This window comes from Dendrobates tinctorius, unplaced genomic scaffold (genome assembly GCF_039654945.1).
Source record: "Dendrobates tinctorius isolate UK_male_01 unplaced genomic scaffold, ASM3965494v1 ptg000016l, whole genome shotgun sequence".
Lineage (NCBI taxonomy): Eukaryota > Metazoa > Chordata > Amphibia > Anura > Dendrobatidae > Dendrobates > Dendrobates tinctorius.
The window spans coordinates 30,954,668-30,969,673 of NW_027361684.1; the positions used below are offsets into that span (position 1 = coordinate 30,954,668).

At 44.9% G+C, this 15,006-nt stretch overlaps 1 protein-coding gene across 1 annotated transcript in view; it reads left to right on the top strand.

Moving 5' to 3' along the window:
* COL26A1 (collagen type XXVI alpha 1 chain) overlaps window positions 1–15,006 on the top strand; it is a 799,303-nt gene that overhangs the window by 546,149 nt on the left and 238,148 nt on the right. The gene's annotated exons all lie outside the window — the stretch shown is intronic.

Below are 15,006 nucleotides of genomic sequence, written 5' to 3' on the forward strand. Positions count from 1 at the left end.
CCGGCAAAACTCACAGCTGGGGGCTGCTATTCTCAGGCTGGTGGGGGGCCATTGATCCATTACTAAGCCGGGCTTAATGTCTCCTTACAATAGCAAGGTGACATTAACCCCTTATTAACCCCACTTGCCACCACTACAGGGCAAGTGGGAAGAACCAGACAAAGCTCCAGAATAGGTGCATCTAATAGATGTACCTTTTCTGGGCAGCTGTGGGCTGCTGTTTTTAGGCAGGGGGAACCAAGATCAATGGCCCCTTACCAGCTTGAGAATAGCAGCCCCCAGCAGTGAGTTTTCCCGGGTTGGTTCACAAACAGAGGGGGACCCCACGTCAGGTTTTTTTTCATTCATTCTCTCCTGCTCGCTGTTGCCGGCAGAGCAGGAGAGAAGAATGACAGCCGCGTTCAGCACCAGCCTCTGGGGAACATCGCTTACTGTAGTGCTTCTTCCCCAGCGGTAGTGTGAACTGTTCTCCGTGTGCACGTGTTCACCATGCCAGCATGTTTTGTACATGGACACACGGTCCGTGAAAACACGCTCACATATGCATAGACCCATTCATTTGAATGTGTCTACATGTGTCAGTGTCTCCGGTACATGAGGAAACTGTCACTTCATGTACCAGAGCCACTGACGTGTGAAAGCGGCCTAAATAACACTCCCACATTTCTTGGTCAAAATGGCCATGTGGGGGCTTGTTTTTAGCGGGAAGAGTTGTATTTTTGAATGACACCATTGATTTTACCATGTCATGTATTCGAAAGCAGGAAAAAAATTCCAAGTGTGGTGAATTTGCAAGTGCAATCACACAGTTGGTTTTTGGGGTTTTTTTTAACAATGTTCACTAAATGGTAAAACTAACCTGACATTATGATTCTCCTGGTCATTACGAGTTCAAAGACACCAAACATGTCTAGGTTCTTTTTATTTAAGTGGTGAAAAAAAATTCCAATGTTTGTTAAAAAAAAAAATTGCGCCATTTTTTGTGATCTAGGGTTGAATGAGGGCTTATTTTTTGCATGCCGAGCTGACGTTTTTAATTATACCATTTTGGTGCAGATACGATCTTTTGATCGCCCGTTATTGCATTTTAATGCAATGTTGGGGCGACAAAAAAAAAGTAATTCTGGCGTTTTGAATTTTTTCTGGATACGCTATTCTGCGATCTGGTTCATTCTTTTTTTATATTGATCAGGCGATTCTGAACACGGCAATACCAAATATGCATTTTTTTTATTGTTTTATTTTGAATGGGGTGAACGGGGTCATTTGAACTTTTATATTTTTTTTATTTTTTAAATATTTTATAAAACTTTTTTTTACTTTTGGCATGCTTCAATAGTCTCCAAGGGTGACTAGAAGCTGCCATAACACGATCTGCTATGCTAAATACAGGCGATGATCAGATCGCCAGTATGTAGCAGAATTGCTGACATGCTATGAGCGCATACCACCGGGTGGCGCTCATAGCAATCCGGCATTGACAACCATAGAGGTCTGCTGGAGACCTCTGGTTGTCATGCCAACCCATCGGTAACCTGTGCTCACTTGATGGGGGTCACCGATGGGCAAATTTCTGGCGTGATTGCCGGAAGCTTATGTTTAGTGCCGCTGTCAGAGTAAGTGTCCTATCTCTACACTAATTGAGAGCATAATGGCAGTGGCACCCTTGATCCGGCCCTTTATACAGGCTGGTTCACGTGCTGCCCTTGCTAATCACAGCAATGCCAATAATTGGCATGGCTATGATGGTTCCAGAAGTGGCCACATTCTAAAAGCTTGTTGATTGGCTGCGTTGCGCTGGTGAACCCAAACAGGAAACCGGACATACAGTAAAAAATCTGTGTCCTTTATGAACCCTGAACTTTTCCAGTTGGGGTTCACTCATTGACAGACCACGTCAAAGTTGAGTTGAACTGGTCAAAAAGCAACTAAGTGGAGATCAGAAAAAATACATAGAAGAGTTGCAAGCTCCCTGTCTCAACAAGCTGAATTCTTAGTAAACGCATTAATCAGCCAGCAATGTGCAGAGGAACAAATAGTCTGTAAAAGCAAAGTAATATTTAATAAAATCTAACTGCAAAAATAAAATTTATCCCCAAATATGTATTTGGAATTAAAACAAGTGTCACTGAAGACATCCATAAAAGCTTGTTCAGACAAACGTATGATGAATGTGTTTGCTGACAGTGTTAAAACTCAAATCTCACACAAACAGCACATGGAATAATGTTATTGAATAAACTGTCCAGAGGAGTTTTTTTCACATGCACCTAGTGTCTATCTGAAAAAAAAATTGCAGCATTCACTAACCTCTACTGTTTTTTGGGTGAAACTCACTGTGACATCTGCACCTGTCCCCTTTAACCCTTCTTTTCTCATCGGCTGACACAGAGTGACTAATCAGTTGCCATGTTTTATTCCTGGAATTTTTGGCTCTGGCCAGTCCAGAAACTATGGGGTTAAATTCAGTTTGGTTGTGTTTCTTCCTGCTGTCAGCACTGGGTGGGGCTGATCAATATTTAAACCCCTGAGAAACAGTTCCCACTGCCAGTCAATAGTTCTACTGTTCTGGTATATACCAGTGTGCTGCACTCCTGTGTTTTGTTCTGATTATTCCTGTTTTTTTTCTACCTCGGCTTGACATTTGACTACCCGCTTGCTTTACTATTTTGTCCCTGATGTTAAACCTTGGCTTTGACCATGCTTGGTGGCCCTTCCTGCCTCTGGTTCACTCCTCCGAGCAGCAGCCCTTCTGTGGAAGTAATCCAGTGGACCTTGCTGTAAGACCAGATTCTTACACGGGTTTTAGAGTGAAGGTCAGGGTTTCAACTGGAATCGGCCACAAGGAGTGGCATGTGCCAAGTCAGTCCTAGATAGCCTTTTAAGCATATGGCATCTGACAGACAAAACACTAGACTAATCAAGTCTTTGGGTGCATAGATCCCTTGTGGATCATCTGTCTGTATTTTGCATTTTAATCCAGCATGAGCTACTGTGATATATTTGGTGCATTTTAAGACTGTCTAGTCTAAGTTTACACTCTCTGGTGATTACACAGAATTAATACATTTTCCCCAAAGTCATCGTAATTTTTCTTCTCCTTTTGACCTTTGCTTTAATGGTTTGGATAATGTAAAACTCCATTCAAGGCCAATGGAAATCAGGTGTCATGCAGCGGACAGCTGCGAGGAGAAGATAAATATAAATTATTGGCACAATACCGAGGTTACATCTGTACAGAACTTCTATGTGCTGCTCATGTTGTCTAATGATCACCACTATATTTAGATGTATCTCTCATTTAAGGCCACAGTGAGTGGTATACAATGTATTCATGGTGAGCCAAGCAAATATGAGTGTTTGCTTAAGAATTATTGAAGCTCGTAAAACACTGACAAACCGATAGGGTAAAATAATGAGAAGATGACGGGAAGATGGGTGAATCAATGTAGTTACTCAATGCCTGGTATGCTTCTCTTCCAAATAAATCACATACGCAGCTGTTGGATATTTAGCACTAGAGATTTTTGCCTCCAAATTGTTATTTTATTAACAGCACTGCATTCAAAGTATTTTATGCATCTACTAGCTGAAGAGCCTGGAGTTGCCCGGGCATAGTAACTAACTGTGGTTAGTTATAACAAATTATACTTTCCCATCACAACTCTTATTTTCCCCTCACTCATTTTCCCCCTCACAACTCTTATTTTCCCCCTCACACCTCTCATTTTTCACTCACACCTCTTAATTTTCGCCTCACACCTCTCATTTTCATTCTCATTCTCTAATTTTCCCCTCACTCCTTTCATTTTCACCTCACTCCTCTCATTTTCCCCTCACTCTTCTCATTTTCCCCTCACTCTTCTCATTTTCCCCTCACTCTTCTCACTTTCCCCTCACTCTTCTCACTTTCCCCTCACTCCTCTCATTTTTACCTCACACGTGCACAGCAACTTCCTGCTATGAGCACAGAGGTGTAATCCATGAGGCTCCTCCCTTTCCCTTGATGTCATGCCTCACAGGAGAAACTCCATTCTTGACACGACAGAGCTAGATGTGGCCTGTGCCTGCTGCGCACTGATACTCTGAATGCGGCAGCCCTGATTGTAGCTCACAGCGGCTGGGACGTCGCATCCGGGGAGTTTTGCAGGGTGGCTTTCAAGGTGAATGTGTCTCCGCCTGTGTGCGCTAACAACGTGGGCTGTTGTGAGTTCATTCTCTGGTTCACCAGTTGTGAGTTCTCCTTCCAGACTCCCTCTGGTGGTAACAGGAGGTAGTGAGGCTGATTTGATCGGTGGAGATCTGCCACCCGAGAATGAGGATGACGATTGGACCTCAGGAGTCTCAGATTGGATTTAAGACAGCCGACGCCCTATTCAGTTGCTGGTGATTCCTTCTGGCTTGTCAGCTCTTGGTTTTCAGCTCTGTTCCAGTCATCTAAATCTTAAGTTTTTCTGCTAATGTTCACACTTGATTTTGTTGGTCAATTCAGTTTTTTGGTTTGGTCAGCCAGCCCCGGCTGGGGGCTGTGCTGAATTTCCACTCTTATTTATCAGTATTTTGCCAATTTGCTTTTTGTCCCTTACTAGTTTGGTCTCTTTTTGCTCTGTCTCAGAATATTTCAGAGTGCTGATATAGTGGGAGAAGTCTAGTGACTTCAGGGTTAATTTTGATATCAGAAGTGTTGGACATTATTTTTGTAGGGTTTTTTGCAGGTTGCAGACAGTGTCTTTCCTTTCCTTTCCTTTCCTCTCTAGTTAGTTTGGGCCCCATCGTTTGCTCAGCCTATTGTTTGTGCCTTCATCTTGTTTCACCGTCAATACATGTGTGGGGGCTTTCTATTCCTTTGGGGTCTGCTCTGGGGCAGTTAGTTTTCCCTTTTCATGTTTCAGGCTTATTTAGTCCTCCGGCTGTGACGAAGCATCTAGGAACATCGTAGGTACACTCCACAGCTGCTGCTAGTTGTGTGGTAGGATCAGGGATCTGCAATCTGCATAGTTACCAACCTCTCTGGTGTTCTGTGACTTAGCTTGTTTTGCTTTTTTCTCCTCATTGACCCATTCATAACAGTGGGCCGTGTGTACAGGGCTTTGATTGTGGAGTGAGTGTGGCTATTTGGAGTGGGCATGGCTTGATACAAACACACACACACATACATTCACTCAGCTTTATATATGTAGATGAGTATTTACATGTCCAGACGTTTCCTCAAGGTTTTTAAGGATCGTTTGGGAGATGATGTCCCTTTAATTTAAGCATTTTGAAATTTTATGCTATCTAAAGCATACAGCAGCTCCACAGCTAAAATAACCTCTTAAGTATAAAGAAATACTGGTCTCACTTTCATTCAAGAAGTTTAAAAGGATTTTGTTTTTAAGACAACCACTTTTACTTATTAGGACATACAGTTGTGGCCAAAAGTATTGACACCCCTGCAATTCTGTCAGATAATACTCAGTTTCTTCCTGAAAATGATTGCAAACACAAATTCTTTGGTATTATTATCTTCATTTAATTTGTCTTAAATGAAAAAACACAAAAGAGAATGAAGCAAAAAGCAAAACATTGACCATTTCACACAAAACTCCAAAAATGGGCCAGACAAAGTATTGGCACCCTCAGCCTAATACTTGGTTGCACAACCTTTAGCCAAAATAACTGCGACCAACCGCTTCCGGTAACCATCAATGAGTTTCTTACAATGCTCTGCTGGAATTTTAGACCATTCTTCTTTGGTAAACTGCTCCAGGTCCCTGATATTTGAAGGGTGCCTTCTCCAAACTGCCATTTTTAGATCTCTCCACAGGTGTTCTATGGGATTCAGGTCTGGACTCATTGCTGGCCACCTTAGAAGTCTCCAGTGCTTTCTCTCAAACCATTTTCTGGTGCTTTTTGAAGTGTGTTTTGGGTCATTGTCCTGCTGGAAGACCCATGACCTCTGAGGGAGACCCGGGCCCTAAATTATGCTGCAAAATTTGTTGGTAGTCTTCAGACTTCATAATGCCATGCACACGGTCAAGCAGTCCAGTGCCAGAGGCAGCAAAGCAACCCCAAAACATCAGGGAACCTCGGCCACGTTTGACTGTAGGGACCGTGTTCTTTTCTTTGAATGTCTCTTTTTTCTCCTGTAAAATCTATGTTGATGCCTTTGCCCAAAAAGCTCTACTTTTGTCTCATCTGACCAGAGAACATTCTTCCAAAACGTTTTAGGCTTTTTCAGGTAAGTTTTGGCAAACTCCAGCCTGGCTTTTTTATGTCTCGGGGTAAGAAGTGGGGTCTTCCTGGGTCTCCTACCATACAGTCCCTTTTCATTCAGACGCCGACGGATAGTACGGGTTGACACTGTTGTACCCTCAGACTGCAGGGCAGCTTGAACTTGTTTGGATGTTAGTCGAGGTTCTTTATCCAACATCCACACAATCTTGCGTTGAAATCTCTTGTCAATTTTTCTTTCCCGTCCACACCTAGGGAGGTTAGCCATAGTGCCATGGGCTTTAAAATTCTTGATGACACTGCGCACGGTAGACACAGGAACATTCAGGTCTTTGGAGATGGACTTGTAGCCTTGAGATTGCTCATGCTTCCTCACAATTTGGTTTCTCAAGTCCTCAGACAGTCCTTTGGTCTTCTTTCGTTTCTCCATGCTCAATGTGGTACACACAAGGACACAGGACAGAGGTTGTGTCAACTTTAATCCATGTTAACTGGCTGCAAGTGTGATTTAGTTATTGCCAATACCTGTTAGGTGCCACAGGTAAGTTACAGGTGCTGTTAATTACACAAATTAGAGAAGCATCACACGATTTTTCGAACAGTGCCAATACTTTTGTCCACCCTCTTTTTTATGTTTGGTGTGGAATTATATCCAATTTGGCTTTTTGTGGGCAATTCTTTTTGTGTTTTATCATTTAAGATAAATTAAATGAAGATAATAATACCAAAGAATTTGTGTTTGCAATCATTTTCAGGAAGAAACTGAGTATTATCTGACAGAATTGCAGGGGTGTCAATACTTTTGGCCACAACTGTATTAATGTGGGACCTCTCTCAAGTCCACAATTATTTATCTAAAGCAAAGATCCAATGAGCAGCTCTTACTCTGGTGGATCTGTCTAGTTCTAGTATTGAATGGATGCCAATTGGATATACAACTCCTGGCAAAAATTTATGGAATCACCGGCCTTGGAGGATGTTCATTCAGTAGTTTAATTTTGTAGAAAAAAGCAGATCACAGACATGGCACAAAACTAGTCAATTCAAATGGCAACTTTCTGGCTTTAAGGCTGTGTGCACACGCTGCGGAAAAGGTGTGGATTCATCTGCGTGGATTTTGTAAAATCCGCAGGTCAAACCGCAGGTCAAAATACCTGCGGTTTCACCTGCGGATTGCTCTGCGGTTTTGCCCTGCGGTTTTTCATCTCCTCAATGGAGGAGATGGCAAACCGCAGGAGAATCCGCAGAAAGAATTGACATGTCAATTCTTTCTGCGGATTGAAAACCGCAGATAATCCGCGCGGAAAATTCCGCACCGTCTGCGGTTTTTGATTCCCATAGGGAATCATGGTACTGTACACCGCAGCAGAAACTGCTGCGGGTCCGCAGCGGCCAAAACCGCTGCGGAACCGCAGCAAAATCCGCAGCGTGTGCACACAGCCTAAGAAACACTAAAAGAAATCAAGAACAAAAAATGTGGTAGTCAGTAATGGTTACTTTTTTAAACCAAGTATAGGGGAAAAATTATGGAATCACTCAATTCTGAGGGAAAAAATTATGGAATCAGCCTGTAAATTTTCATTCCCAAAACTAACACCTGCATCAAATTAGATCTGCTCATTAGTCTGCATCTAAAAAGGAGTGATCTCACCTTGGAGAGCTGTTGCACCAAGTGAACTGACATGAATTATGGCTTCAACACGAGAGATGTCAATTGAAACAAAGGAGAGGATTATCAAACTCTTAAAAGATGGTAAATCATCACGCAATGTTGCAAAAGATGTTGGTTGTTCACAGTCAGCTGTGTCTAAAATCTGGACCAAATACAAAAAACATGGGAAGGTTGTTAAAGGCCTTGACATCCCCACCATCATCATGGGCGACTTCAACATCCCCATTGACACTTCCACCCTGGCTGCCTCTAAACTTCTATCGCTCATGGCTTCCCTCGGCCTCAATCAATGGTCCTCTGCGGTCACTCACAAAGATGGTCACACGCTGGACCTTATCGTCACCCATCTCTGTTCCCTCACTAATCACAACAACTTACCCCTCCCCTTGTCTGATCACAACCTACTGACATTCTCTTCCTTCTCCTCTCCTACTGCGCAACCCCCGCTCCATAAACTCGCTCACCCTCGCAAGAATCTCAAACACCTCAATTTACAATCATTCTTGAGTCCCTTCTCCCTCTTACAGACATAGCTTCCCTTCATGACACAGATGCTGCAGCCACTTTTTATAACACCACAATAACAGCAACACTTGATTCGGCTGCCCCCTCATGCAGAGCAAAACTCGAACAATCAACAGGCAGCCACTCTTCTGAGCACTTCAGTGCATACAAGCAGTCCCACAGCTCTTCAACACTTTCAATTCTCTACTCCATCCCACAGCACCTCCTCCCTCTCCTCTCATTTCTGCTGAAGACTTTGCCTCCTTCTTTAAGCAGAAGATCAACACGATCAGACAAAACTTTGGCCCGCAGCCCCCAATGCCCCTCCTAGCTGCTCAGCCCTGTTCTGCAAAAGCCAGCTTCTCCACCATGACAGAAGATCAGCTCTCCACCCTTCTGTCAAGATCACACCTCACCACTTGTGCCCTCGACCCACTCCCGTCTCACCTCATCCCTAACTTGGCCGCAGTCCACATCCCATCTCTAACACACCTCTTCAACCTTTCACTTACAAATGGTGTCTTTCCCTCATCCTTCAAACATGCCTCAATCACACCCATCCTCAAAAAGCCTTCCATTGACCCATCCTCTGTCTAACTATCGCCTGATATCTCTTCTCCCTTACGCCTCAAAACTACTGGAACAGCATGCATATCTTGAACTGTTGACCGGTTACAATCTGTCTTCCGACCGCATCACTCAACTGAAACTGCCCTAACTAAGGTCACTAACGACTTACTAACCGCCAAGAGCAAGCAACACTACTCTGTCCTCCTTCTCCAAGACCTGTCCTACCTTTGACACCGTAGACCATTCTCTCCTGCTACAGACTCTGTCATATCTTGGCATCACAGACTTGGCCCTATCCTGGATCTCATCATACCTAACAGACCGAACATATAGTGACTCCCTCTCACACACCACCTCCTCACCTCGCCCCCTGTCTGTCGGTGTTCCTCAAAGCTCTGTCCTAGGACCCCTACTATTCTCCATCTACACCTTCGGCTTGGGACAGCTCATAGAATCCCACAGTTTGCAGTATCACCTCTACGCCGATGACATGCAGATCTACCTATCTGGACCCAACTTTGCCTCCTTACTGACTGAAATCCCACAATGTCTGTCTGCTATCTCAGCCTTCTTCTTCTTCAGAATTCATCATCTTTCCCCCATCTCACTCCAACCCTCCACCAGACCTATCCATCAATGTCAATGGCTGCTCTCTATCCCCTGTCCAGCAGACTCGGTGCTTCGGGGTGATCCTCGACTCTGCGCTCTCTTTCAAACCACATATCCAAGGCCTCGCCTCGTCCTGCCACCTCAAACTCAAAAATATTTCCCGGATCCATTCATTCCTCAACCACGAAACCACAAAAACACTAGTGCATGCTCTTATCATCTCCCGCCTCGACTACTGCAACCTCCTACTCTCTGGCCTCCCCTCTAGCACTCTTGCACCACTCCAGTCCATCCTACACTCTGTTGCCTGACTAATCCACCTGTCTCCCCGCTATTCCCCAGCCTCCCCCCTATGCCAGGCCCTTCACTGGCTTCCTATTGCCCTGAGGCTTCAATTCAAAACCCTAACCATGACATTCAAAGCCATCCACAACCTGTCTCCTCCATACATCTGTGACATGGTCTCCAGGTACCTACCAGCACGCAACCTTCGATCATCTCAAGATCTCCTTCTCTACTCTCCTCTTATCTCTTCCTCCCACAACTCTATACAAGACTTCTCCCATGCTTCCCCCATACTCTGGAACTCTCTGCCACAACACATCAGACTCTCACCATCAACGGAAACCTTCAAGAAGAACCTGAAGACCCACCTGTTCCGACAAGCCTACAGACTACAATGATCCTCGGTCTACTGAACCACTGCACGACCTGCTCAACCCTCTCCTACTATATCCTCACCCATCCCTGTAGATTGTGAGCCCTCGCGGACAGGGTCCCCTTTCCTTATGTACTTGTGTGTCCCTTGTCCACACATGTTTATTATACTTATCTATATTTCCCCTTTTCACATGTAAAGCGCCATGGAATAAATGGCGCTATATAAATGCATAATAATAATAATAATAATAATAATAATAATAATAAAAGGCAAACATACTGGTAGACCAAGGAAGACCTCAAAGCGTCAAGACCGGAAGCTTAAAGCAATATGTCTCCAAAACAGGAAATGCACAACAAAACAAATGAGGAACGATGGGAGGAAACTGGAGTCAATGTCTGTGACCAAACTGTAAGAAACGCCTAAAGGAAATGGGATTTACATACAGAAATGCTAAACGAAAGCCATCATTAACGCCTAAACAGAAAAAAACAAGGTTACAATGGGCTAAGGAAAAGCAATCGTGGACTGTGGATAATGAAAGTCATATTCATTGATGAATCGCAAATCTGCATTGGGCAAGGTGATGATGCTGGAACTTTTGTTTGGTGTCGTTCCAATGAGATTTATAAAGATGACTGCCTGTAGAGAACATGCAAATTTTCACAGTCATTGATGATATGGGGATGCATGTCAGGTAAAGGCACTGGGGAGATGGCTGTCATTACATCTTCAATAAATGCACAAGTTTATGTTGATATTTTGGACACTTTTCTTATCTCATCAATTGAAAGGATGTTTGGGGATGATGAAATCATTTTTCAAGATGATAATGCATCCTGCCATAGAGCAAAAACTGTGAAAACATTCCTTGAAAAAGGATACATAAGGTCAATGTCATGGCCTGCAAATAGTCCTGATCTCAATCCAATTGAAAATCTTTGGTGGAAGTTGAAGAAAATGGTCCATGACAAGGCTCCAACCTGCAAAGCTGATCTGGCAACAGCAGGGGCGTAACACCTGTGGTCTCAGGGGTCGCAGCTGCGACGGGGCCCCTGAGCGCTTAGGGGCCTGGGCCCCAGGGCTGCCAGTCAGGGCATTAATGGAGCCCAATGAGCAGAGGGGGCCCGCATAGGGCCCCAGCGGCAGGGCAGGCTGGGCGGGAGGGGGGGTCAGAGAGGCACCATGTCAGAGCCAACTCCCCCTGCCACTGCATTGAACTGTACTGGTGTCTATGACGTCGGTACAGTTCAAAGCAATGATGGAGGAGAGAGCATCAGCTGACTCTCCCTCTCCCATCATTCCCCGCTCTGCCTCTGACACAGCAGGTGCGTGATGACATTATTGCGCACTCACTGTGTATCAGGCAGAGCAGGAGACAGGAGCAGCGCAGGAATGAGGAGAGGTGAGGAGAGTGCTTTTTTTAATTTATGCAATAGTACAGCCAGGACTGTGGGGCCATTCTCGGGGGGGTAGGGCTGTATACCATGGTGCTGTATATCATGGGGGGTGCTGTGCTGTATACCATGGGGGCTGTATACCATGCAGTGCTGTATACCATGCAGTGCTGTATACCATGGGGGATGCTGTGCTGTATACCATGCAGTGCTGTATACCATGCAGTGTTGTATACCATGGGGGGTGCTGTGCTGTATAATATGGGGGGCTGTATACCATGCGATGCTGCATACCATGGGGGGTGCTGTGCTGTATACCATGGGGGTGCTATGCTGTATGCCATGGGGGGCTGTATACCATGCGGTGCTGTATACCATGGGGTTGCTGTGCTGTATACCATGGGGGGCTGTATACCATGCAATGCTGTATACCATAGGGGGTGCTGTGCTGTATACCATGGGGTGCTGTGCTGTATACCATGGGGGGCTGTATACCATGCAGTGCTGTATACCATGGTAGGTGCTGCGCTGTATACCATGGGGGGCTGTATACCATGCGATGCTGTATACCATGGGGAGGTGCTGTGCTTTATACCATGGTGGGTGCTGTGTTGTTTACCATGGGGGGTGCTGTGCTGTATACCTTGGGGCTGTATACCATGCAATACTGTGCCATATACCATGTGATGCTGTGCCGTATACCATGTGATGCTGTGCTATATACCATGTGGTGCTGTGCTATATACTATGCAGCTGTGTTATATACCATGGGGGCACATTATATTCAATGGGGGAGGCTGTGTTATATAATATGGGGGCGACATTATATTCTATGGTGTAGCAAGTCGGACACCTGCCCTCCGCTCCTTTCATTCTCTATGTGGGGGTGGAGTTATGGGAGCAGTGGGGCTGTGGACAGTTCGAGGGATGGAGCCTAGGCTGGTCTCAAGGGGGCCCAAAAAATTTTGCCAGTATGGGGCGCCGAAATTCCTATTGGCAGCTTGGGGTGGGGGGCCCCATTTGAAAGTTTGCACCGAGCCCCATAACTTTGTAGTTATGCCACTGGACAACAGCAATCAGAGAATGTTGGAGCCAGATTGATGAAGAGTACTGTTTGACACTCATTAAGTCCATGCCTCAGAGACTGCAAGCTGTTATAAAAGCCAGAAGTGGTGCAACAAAATACTAGTGATGTGTTGGAGTGGTTTTGTTTGTCTGTTTTTCATGATTCCATAATTTTTTCCCTCAGAATTGAGTGATTCCATAATTTTTCCCCTCTGCTTGGTCTAAAAAAGTAACCATTACTGACTACCGCATTTTTCGTTCTTGATTTCTTTTAGTGTTTCTTAAAGCCAGAAAGTGGCCATTTGAGTTGACTTTAGTTTTGTGCCATGTCTGTGATCCGCTTTTTTCTACAATTTTAAACAACTGAATGAACATCCTCCAAGGCCGGTGATTACATAATTTTTGCCAGGGGTTGTATAATGCTACATTTCATTGCATCTTCCCCTGAAAATAAGGGTATAGCCTCACTGACACCAGGTGAACTAATGAGTGTGGGAAAAAGTTCAGAAACTTATCCCACGCTTATTAGTTCATCTCCAGTTAGCCAGGGACGCTGCACAGAGATGAATTAATTCATTCGGCAGTTGTTTACAGCAGGGCCGGTCATATTAGCATCGGTTCCGTTGTAAACCAGTTAACCGCTTGTGATGGATTGCAGCGTGGGACCTGACTGAACAGCGGAGAGGTATGTATATTGTTCTTTTTTATTTTCTTTTTTTTTTACAGATCCATGGCTTATTTTTGGATTAGCAGATTAATAAATCTGGTCAAAAACTTGGTGTGCTTATTTTATTAAAATAATTTTTAATTAGTGTGTGTGTTTTTTAACCCTTTACTATTGTAGGGTTAATAATGGATAGGTGTCTTATTGACACCTTTCCATTATTAACCTGGCATAATGTCACCTTTCAATAGCAAGGTGACATTAACCTATTATTATTAACCCATTAGCCACTGCTACAGGGCAATGGGAATAGCAAGGTTAAGTGCCAGAAAAGGTGCATCTTATAGATGCGCCCTTTCTGGGGTGGCTGGGGTCAAATTTTTTTAGCCAGGGGGGGCCAAAAACAATGGTCCCTCTCTAGGCTATTAATATATGCCCTCACTCACTGGCTTTCCCTCTCTGGTGGAGAAATTACCGTGGGAACCCACGCAATTTTTTCAATGAATTAACCCCTTAATTTAACACCGACATTTGCAAATTTTACACACATACCCTAATCTAATTATTAGTCAAAGGCATATATATAAAAAAAATACCGTATATACTCGAGTATAAGCCGACCCGAGTATAAGCCGACCCCCTAATTTTGCCACAAAAAAACTGGGAAAACTAGGGTGGGAAATGCTCCATAGATTATTCCCCCATATGGTGTCCCCAGAAGAAGCTCCATAGATTGTTCCCCATATACTGCCCCCATAAGAAGCTCCATAGATTGTTCCCCCATATGCTGCCCCCATTAGAAGCTCCATAGATTATTCCCCCATATGCTGCCCCCATTAGAAGCTCCATATTGTTCCCCCATATACTGCCCCCATAAGCAGCTCCATAGATTATTCCCCCATATACTGCCCCCATAAGAAGCTCCATAGATTGTTTCCCCATATACTGCCCCCATTAGAAGCTCCATAGATTATTCCCCCATATGCTGCCCCCATAAGAAGCTCCATATTGTTCCCACATAAACAGCTCCATAGATTGTTCCCCCATATACTGCCCCCATAGGAAGCTCCATAGATTGTTCCCCCATATACTGCCCCCATTAGAAGCTCCTAAAGATTATTCCCCCATGTGCTGCCGCTGCTGCAGCATGTAAAAATAAAAAAAATGACATACTCACCTCTCCGTCGCTGGGTGTCAGATACTCACCTGTCCTGGGTCCATGGCTGCTCACCGCTATCTGCCACGTCATCAGTCAGTGACGTTCAGACTGCAGGGGGCGCGGCGCGCACTAATCACGTCACCGCGCCCTCTGCTGTCTCAAGTCACTGACCGATGACAGACAGCAGCAAGCAGCCATGGACGCAGGACAGGTGAGTATCGCTATACTTACCCGTCCTGACGCTGTCGCTTGTGCACACTTGTTATTCAATGTTACACATGCCAAACATGAAATAAAACGTCTAAGGCTGGTTTCACATTAGCGCTTTTTAAGCGCACGCACGGCCGGGGGTAGCTCCGCCCCCGAGCCGGCTCTCTGCCCGGCGTGCCCGCCCCTTGCTTGTAGCGCCGCCTACTAGCGGACAGCGGCGCCTGCGATCGGCGCACCCTATCTTTAGCATAGGGTGCGCAGATCGTGCGCAGGCCGTGCGCT